This window comes from Mandrillus leucophaeus, unplaced genomic scaffold, assembly GCF_000951045.1.
Source record: "Mandrillus leucophaeus isolate KB7577 unplaced genomic scaffold, Mleu.le_1.0 Scaffold30, whole genome shotgun sequence".
Classification (NCBI taxonomy): Eukaryota; Metazoa; Chordata; class Mammalia; order Primates; family Cercopithecidae; genus Mandrillus; species Mandrillus leucophaeus.
The window spans coordinates 2,945,888-2,953,870 of NW_012103143.1; the positions used below are offsets into that span (position 1 = coordinate 2,945,888).

Here is a 7,983-nt window from a genome sequence, read left to right on the forward strand (position 1 = left end):
GGTGGCCTGGCCACCTGTCAGCCTCCTGCAGCCTTGCCCGCAGGAAGCTCCTCCTGTCCCTTCACCCCTACCCCACCATGACCCTGCCCCGACGCGCCCGGGGCTGTCCCAGCCCCTTTCCTTAGCCGCTTGGGCTGCCGTCAGAGGGGCCTGTCTCGCTCCCGCTCCCGCGGCACAGAGCCTCTGTTTTCCTCACTCCAGGCCTGGAGTGCCCTGCTTAACAGCTTGGATTGAAGAGGCTTGTCTGGGGGGACTGAGACCTTGCAGATCATTCCAGAAACTGCCTCCATCCAAGGCCAACAGCTTCATCAGGCCGCTGGCCTGGGAGAAGGTGGGACTGCAGCTCCAACACCCTGTGGCTGCCCACACGAACCCCCCGTGTGCACCCCAGGGCTGAGAGCAGGGGGAGCCATCTCCCTGTGTGTGGGACACTGCCTGCTGGGTGTTCCCTTCCAGCCCCTCTCGAATGCATGCTTGAATGGCCAGTGAGGTTGGGGGAGGGACCAAGAGGGAGTCCTCATGCCCAGCAGCACAGAGCAGGAGCTGGACAGTGGGGCTGGGGGTGAGGCCAGCTGGGAGGGGTCAGGTCCTGCCACAGGAGGGAGACTTTTCAAGTTCCTCCATGGCCCAGGAACCCTGGAGCCTCAGGAGTTGCAGGGGAGCTTCTCCAGTGGGTGACAGCCTCTCTGGGGTCTCAGGGCTCTCTGCTTGGGGCCTTAGGATTTCTGGGAGCTGCCTGCCCTGACAGCGTCCACCTCTCTGCCCCGACGGTGCCCGCGTCATTTTCCTTCCCTGCCTGGCCCTCACCCTGCAGCCCCGGTTGCTGGAACACCCTCCCCTGGACCCTGGGCCCCTGGAGCTACCTGCAGCTGTCCTGGTCCGCAGAGGCCTCCTTTTGTGGAGGGCTCTTCCTGTGGCTCCCGCCTCCGGCCGACCGACCCGCCGGGGCAGCAGGCCAGCGCCGAGCACGGCCGGAGCCTCGGGAAATGCGAGCTCAGAGTAGAGCCCTCGCCTGCTGGAAGAGATGGCTTTGGAAGCAGAACCCGCCCCAAACCCAATTCCTGGCCCGGCAGGAGGGGGAGGGGAGGGGAGTAGGAGGAGGGGCTGAGCAGGGATGAGGCTTCAGGAAGGAATGCCCCGCTCAGGAGCCCCCCCAGAGCCCCACCGGGAACTCATCTCTCCGCCTGGTGACGTCACGTTGGCCCGAGCACTGCTGCCCGAGTCCAGCTGTTCATCTCCCTCGCATTCTGCTGCTCGGTAAGGCTGCCCAGGAGAGGGAGCACCGGCTGTACACTTGCCTGGCGCCTTTGGTCTGCCCCCAGTGGGCATTTCGGGGCAGGCTGGCCCAGGAGGGGCTAGGCCCCACCCCGTTGTTTTAATTTACTCAGGGCTGATACAGAGCGGTGGGGGGGGCAGCAGGGCGAGGGCTCCATGGAGGGGCAGCGCAGAATTGGCAGAGGTGGGCAGCACCGCCCAAGCGGCACCCCTCCCCCTTCCCACCCGGGACTCGGCGTGGGCCCCCTGGGGGCTTATGGAACCAGGAATTCCCTTTTCCCCAGCCCTAATAGCAATCAGATGGCGCAAGTGGAAAATCACGGCGCTCGGCGAGCAAGCTGGAAATTGGCGGGCTGTGGTGCCTGGTGCCTGTGCTGCTCTGCAGGAGGATGAGTCAGGCCCCCTTCCCCATTGAGCCCCTGGAGGGGGGAGTCCTGGAACGCGTTCATGCCTGGGGCACTGAGCATTGGTAGGGGGGGTGTGCAAAGTGGGGGGTGCAGGAGCCAGCAGGGTGGCCAGGAGGAGGGGGTGATGAGAGGGCTCCCCTCCTGCCCTGGGCCAACTTTCTCAGGGTCCAGGAAGCCCAAGGGAATTCTGAGCTTTCCCAGCAGGAGCGTAGTGCCCAGACTGGGAGAGATGTGCCTCTGTGGGCTTCTTGAAGGGAAACGAGAAACACAGCTGCCTCTGCACCTGCGCTGGGAGCTGCCCGCCTCCTGCTCGTCCTGCCCACGTGCAAACCTCACCGTGGAAGAGGGAGTCTCGCGCTGCTCCCCGCGTGACCCAGCTGGCCTCCTGGGGTCTGTTTTTCAGGGATGGGCTGAGGAGGGACTCTGGGATCCTGGAGGCTCACGGGCCATGCCTGAGGCTGAGAGAGAGGCTGGAGGCAGCAGGCAGGGTGGTGACCCGTCCCCTCTTCTCCAGGGCAGCCAGCTGGGGCCCAGCTGGAACACTTGTTTACATGGGGAGGCCGGGGGAGGCTGAATCCCGGCGAGTTCCAAGTGTAATTGCATTTGGACACTTAAAAGGAATTGTGTGAAGTGGGCAGAGGCTCTTAAGTCCACCACCTTATTTGGTATGGAAATTTGTTTCTCTCAAAATAAGCGAGAGGCGCTTGTAAACGGGAAGGTCGTCCTGGCCTGGGTTTGTGGAGTCCCCTTACCGTGGCCTTGGTGTGTCCGGCTGCTCTGACGCGGTACCGCAGACTGGGGACTTATCGGTGCAGGCATTTCTTCCCACGGCTGCGGGGGCTGGAAGGCCAAGATCAAGGCACCCACAGATTCAGCGTCTGGTGAGGACCCAGCCTCTCACTGCGTCCCCATGTGGTGACCCCTTTCAGGCAGGCGAGGAAGCTCGATGGGGCCTCTTTTAGTGGGGCATTAATGCCATTATGAGGCCCCACCCTCATAACCTGCTCTTCTCCCAAACGCCCCACCTCACACCGGAGATTAGATGTCAACATATGAATTCAGGGCGGTGGGGCAGCGGGGCAGGGGCAGGGGGTGGGGCCACAAACGTGCAGTCTGCAGCAGCCACCCTGGGGGTCTCTCCCCGCCCTCCGGGGGAGTGGTGGGGTGTGTGGGGGGGGTACCCGGAGGTCCAGTGCAAGGAGTTCCCGTGCTGCCTCCAGGCTTGGGTGACCTTGGACAGTTTTCTTTCCACCGGGGACTTTGGTTTCCTCAGCTGTCAGATGGGAAACGGTAATGACCCACAGGGTTACAGCAAGGAGGGATCGGACGCCCGGAGGAAGAGCTCTTCGTGCACCTCAGCAACGCCGCTCCCTGCTCCAGGCGTCCTGCTGGTGCCATTCCCTCCCAGCGAGGCTCAGGGCTCTGGCTGACGCTGTGAATGGGGTATGGCCCCTGCTCGTCCAGCCTTCACTTTCTGAACAGCCACCACTTGCCGTCAGGAGTCCTCCCCTGCCCTCCCAGTAGAACGTTGTTTTTAATCATCCTCTGCCAAGGGCCTCATGGTCCTACGCCTCTCCCCGTGTCCCCTCCTGAGGTTGCAAGCCTGGACCCTCCTCTGTTGGGGAGGTTCTTGCGGGAAGGAGACTGCAGAGATGTCTCCCTGCCAGGTGCTTCTGTTGCCTACGGTTGCTCTGCTGCTCCCTGGACAAGGGGGCGGGTGTGAACCAGTCCTTGCGGCCCTCTGCAGCCAGCACCATCCTCAGTAAAGATTGCAGGTATTTCCTGAGCACTGCTGGGTGCCAGGCACTGTGGTCCGCACTGATGAGCAGGATAGGCGAGGTCCCTGCCCTCCGGGAGCTGATGTCCAACAGAGAGGCAGACCAGGTCAAAGGAAACACAGTCAAACGCACCTGCGATGAAGAAGGTGGGCAGGGCCATTCGGCTGGCGTGGTGGCTCACACCTGTAATCCTAGCACTTTGGGAGGCTGAGGCGGGTGGATTGACTGAATTCAGGAGTTCAAGACCAGCCTGGCCAACATCGTGAAACCCCTTTTATACTAAAAATACAAAAAATGAGCCGGGCATGGTTGCACACACCTATAGTCTCAGCTACTTGGGAGACTGAGGCATAAGAATCACTTGAACCTAGGAGGTGGAGGTTGCAGTGAGCCGAGATCTCGCCACTACAGCACTCCAGGCTGGGTGAGACAGCGAGACTCTGTCTAAAAAATAAAGGTTGAACCAAGGCCTAGCTGTCTTTCCTAATAGTGAAAGGGATCCCTCTCCTTCCGCTCTGTTCCCCTCCTCCACTAGGCTGGGCCTTTCTGTGCTGGAAGGTGCATCTTGGGAATCTCAGGAAAAGTCCACATTATCCTCTGTCCTGCATATGGTAGACCATTCATTTGTTAATTTGTCCATCTGTCCATCTATCCACCCACTCATCTACCCACCCAACTACCCATCTACCTACTCATCCATCCATGCATCCATCCATCCATCCATCCATCCACCAGACCATCCATCCATCCATCCATCCACCAGACCATCCATCCATCCATCCATCCATCCATCCATCCATCCATCCATCCATCCATCCATCTATCCATCCATCTATGCATCCATCCATGCATCCATCCATGCATCCATGCATCCATCCATCCATCCATCCATCCATCCATCCATCCATCAGACCATCCATCCATCGACCCATCCATCCATCCACCCAGCAAACCATCCATCTATCCACCCATCAATCCACTCATCAATCCATCCATTTATCTATCATCAATCCATCCATGTATCTATCAATCCATCCATTCATCCGTCTAGCCTTCCACCCACCCACTCACCCATCTACCCATCCATTCATTCTTACCTTAATTCAACACATTTTTACTGAACACCAGCAATGTTGGTGCTAGGAAAAGAATTGTGGAAGAACCAGACACAGGGCATGGGGAGCAGGTGATAAATAGAAACAACTGAACACAAGAACTCCAACCTGTGATTAGTGCATTGAGAAAACCAAACAGGCTTAGTGGCAAAAACTTAGGTGGTAGGCAGGGAGGAATGGGAGGTGGGCTGAATAGTGGCCCCTAAAGATGTTGATGTCCTAATCTCCAGATCCTGAGAACATGTGACTTTACCCTGGCCAAAGGGACTTTGCAAATGGGATGAAGGGTCTTGAGATGAGAGCATCATCGTGGATTATCCATGTGGCCCCATGTCATCACAAGGGTCCTTGTAAGAAGGAGACAGGAGATCAGAATGAGTAATGGGCCATGTGTTGATGTGAGGAAGGGACCACCAGCCAAAGAATGCAGGCTGCCTCTAGAAACTAGAGAGGACAAGGGAACAAGCTGTTCCCTAGAGCCTCCAGAAAGAACCAGCCCTGCCAACACCTTGACTTTAGGCCTCTGATTTCTGGAACTCTTACTAGAGTTACTTGTGTTGTTTAAGCCACTAAGTGTGTGTCATTTGTCGTAGCAGCCACAAGAAACTAATCCAGGGGGATGGCCAGGCCTGATTAGCTGGGGTGGGGCTGGAGGCTCCTCTACAGAGATGATGCTTGCACTGAGACCTGAAGGAGAAGGAGAAGGAGGTGGCTGCTCACGCAATTGTCAGTTTGCCATGCGGATGCTCTTTTAACAAGACTTAATGTTTTAGTGGAGAGGTGCAAGGAGTTTATTTGGGGGGTGACCCCAAGAAACATTACAGGGAAGAGAAAGAATTTTGAGAATTCCCTCCCACCTTGCTTTGAGGGGTCTTGTCTTCAGCTCACCACTGCCCTTGCCTTCTTTGTGGATTATTGTGGCAACAGACACCTGCAAACCCTAGGTTGGTCCTCAGTGAGGGTGGCTTGGGCGGCCAGAGACAGCCTGAGAACAGCTGCCAGGATGACTGTCGGACCCTCAGGGGCCTGGCGGGAAGCTCACTCCTGCTCTGGGGCATCCAGAGAGGGAGACCAGAGTTGAAGTCATGCTGAACACTGAGGTCACGTGCGGGCTTTTCCTCTGGGCCTGCCAGTGGTACGCCTGTGCAAACCAAACTCAAATATGTCTTCAGATCCAATCCAACTTCGTCACAGTTTCCCCTGGGACTGGTGCAAAACTGGTACAAAAGTCTTTGCTTTCTCAAGTCTGAGAGATCTGGGGTCTTCTGTTTGGGGGAGACCATGTTTCTGAAACTTTTTATCAGAGGCAGCTATTTCCAGACAAAACTTCCAATTGTTCGGCCTCGAATGCATCTCTTGAATCTGGAATTTCCCCAAGGCTTGATTCCACGGGATGGCTGAACAGATGACACTGACTGGGGGGTGGGTGTAGGTGTGTTGGTGTGTATATTTCAAGTCACTTTTGCTTTTTAAAAAATATTTAATTCCAGGATCATTTTTAAAATTGTGATAAAACGTGCATAATATAAAATTTATCTTTAGCCGTTTATCTATTTTTTTCTTTAGGTGGAGTCTAGTTCTGTCACCCAGGCTGGAGTGCAGTGGCACAATCTCAGCTCACTGCAACTTCCGCCTCCCGGGTTCAAGTGTTTCTCCTGCCTCAGTCTCCTGTGGAGCTGGGATTACAGGCGCCCACCGAACCCAGCTAATTTTGTGTTTTTAGTAGAGACAGGGGATTTCACCATATTGGCCAGGCTGGTCTGAAACTCCTGACCTTAAGTGATACACCCGCCTCGGCCTCCCAAAGTGCTGGGATTACAGGCATGAGCCACTGCACCCGTTCCCATTTGTCCCTTTATCCACATCTGGGTCATGTCCATCTCTCTCCTTCCTAAGCCACACCTGCCTTGCACATTCTGTACCTTAAATGCTAGGTATAGGGCTGACAGCTACGAACACACATCAGATAGACTAGGAATGGGAAGAGGGAAGGAAAAAGAACTCAGTAATATGTACCATGTATTCACACCAAAGCAGGGATGAAAGCACATGTAACCGCCGCGAGCCTTGTTCCTGTGATTCCCGCTGGGCAGATAAGGCCTCCTTTCCCTGGCACGTTCCACATTGCCTTTGCCCTCCTGCCATCTCAGCTTGTCACTGTTCTTGGTCTGGTGAGGTGATCCAGGCCTTCTTTATTGTTGTTGTTGTTTTTGAGACGGAGTCTGGCTCTGTCACTCTGGCTGGAGTGCAGTGGTGCAATCTCAGCTCACTGTAACCTCCGCCTCCCTGGTTCAAGCGATTCTCCTGCCTCAGCCTCCCGAGTAGCTGGGACTACAGGCATGTGCCACCACGCCCGGCTGATTTTTTGTATTTTTAGTAGAGATGGGGTTACTACTAACCAGGATGTAGGCCTTCATTCTCGAAGGATCTGTGCCCTGGGTGGGGCTGCCTCTTTTGCATTGCTGTAGTTTCTTATGAATTTTTACCATGGGACACCGGAGTGCTAACGGATGCGTCAGAGAATCTCCTGGATTCTAGGCACGGGTCTCCCATTGCATCATAGCAACCCACTTTCTCCTGGAGTCAGGGCCAGCCACCTCAGCCGGTGCCGTGATCCCCTCTGTGCCGGTGGGCTCAGGGCTTGATGGTTCAGAGCCTACACTTCATCCTGTAGTCCCACAACGTGTCATCGCCTGCCATGGAAAGGCGGCGATGTGTCCAAAAATTGTTCCTTGCTTAGGATGATGGGGAACTTGGCAAGACAGAGAATTCAGTGGGTACAAACCTATGGGTCCATCGCATTTGTGGAAAACTAAGTTTCTTGATCAGCAGCAACGCGCGGGGAGCGCAGTAATGACCTGTAAGGTCCCATGCGCCCACGGATGGGGGTTCTGGAGGAAGCGTTGTAGGCAAGGAAGACAAATCCATATTCAAAACGAGTGAGTGGCCGGGTGCGGTGGCTCATGTCTGTCATCCCAGCACTCACGTCTGTCATCCCAGCACTTTGGGAGGCCAAGGCAGGTGGATCACGACGTCAGGAGTTCGAGACCAGCCTGACCAACATGATGAAACCCTGTTTCTACTAAAAATACAAAAAAAAAAATTAGCCGGGTGTGGTGGGGCGCTCCTGTAATCCCAACTACCAGCCTGGGCAACACAGCGAGACTTCATCTCAAAAACACAAAACAAAACAAGTGATTATTCCAGAAAAAAACAAATCTCTGCCCCTTCCACAGTGGAATTAGTCCAAGGAAATCAACCTGCCACGCACGAGGTGGCTGGCGGTCCCCTGGGGAATGATGTCCCATCATGGGCCTGTAGGATCTCAACAGTGATTGTAGATGGATCCGCCTTGGCCGGGGGAAGCTCACATGGCTGAGCTCACGGGAAACCAGGTGGCCAGAGAAA

General features: G+C 55.8%; 1 long non-coding RNA gene across 1 annotated transcript; it reads left to right on the forward strand.

Annotated features, from left to right (window-relative positions):
• Positions 1–134: 134 nt before the first annotated feature.
• LOC105544498 lies at positions 135–5,299 on the forward strand. The gene is made up of 6 exons (XR_001006766.1): positions 135–331; positions 1,560–1,673; positions 1,887–2,072; positions 2,197–2,347; positions 3,350–3,457; positions 5,169–5,299. It is a non-coding gene; the product is annotated as an uncharacterized LOC105544498 (long non-coding RNA).
• The last annotated feature ends 2,684 nt before the right edge of the window (positions 5,300–7,983 follow it).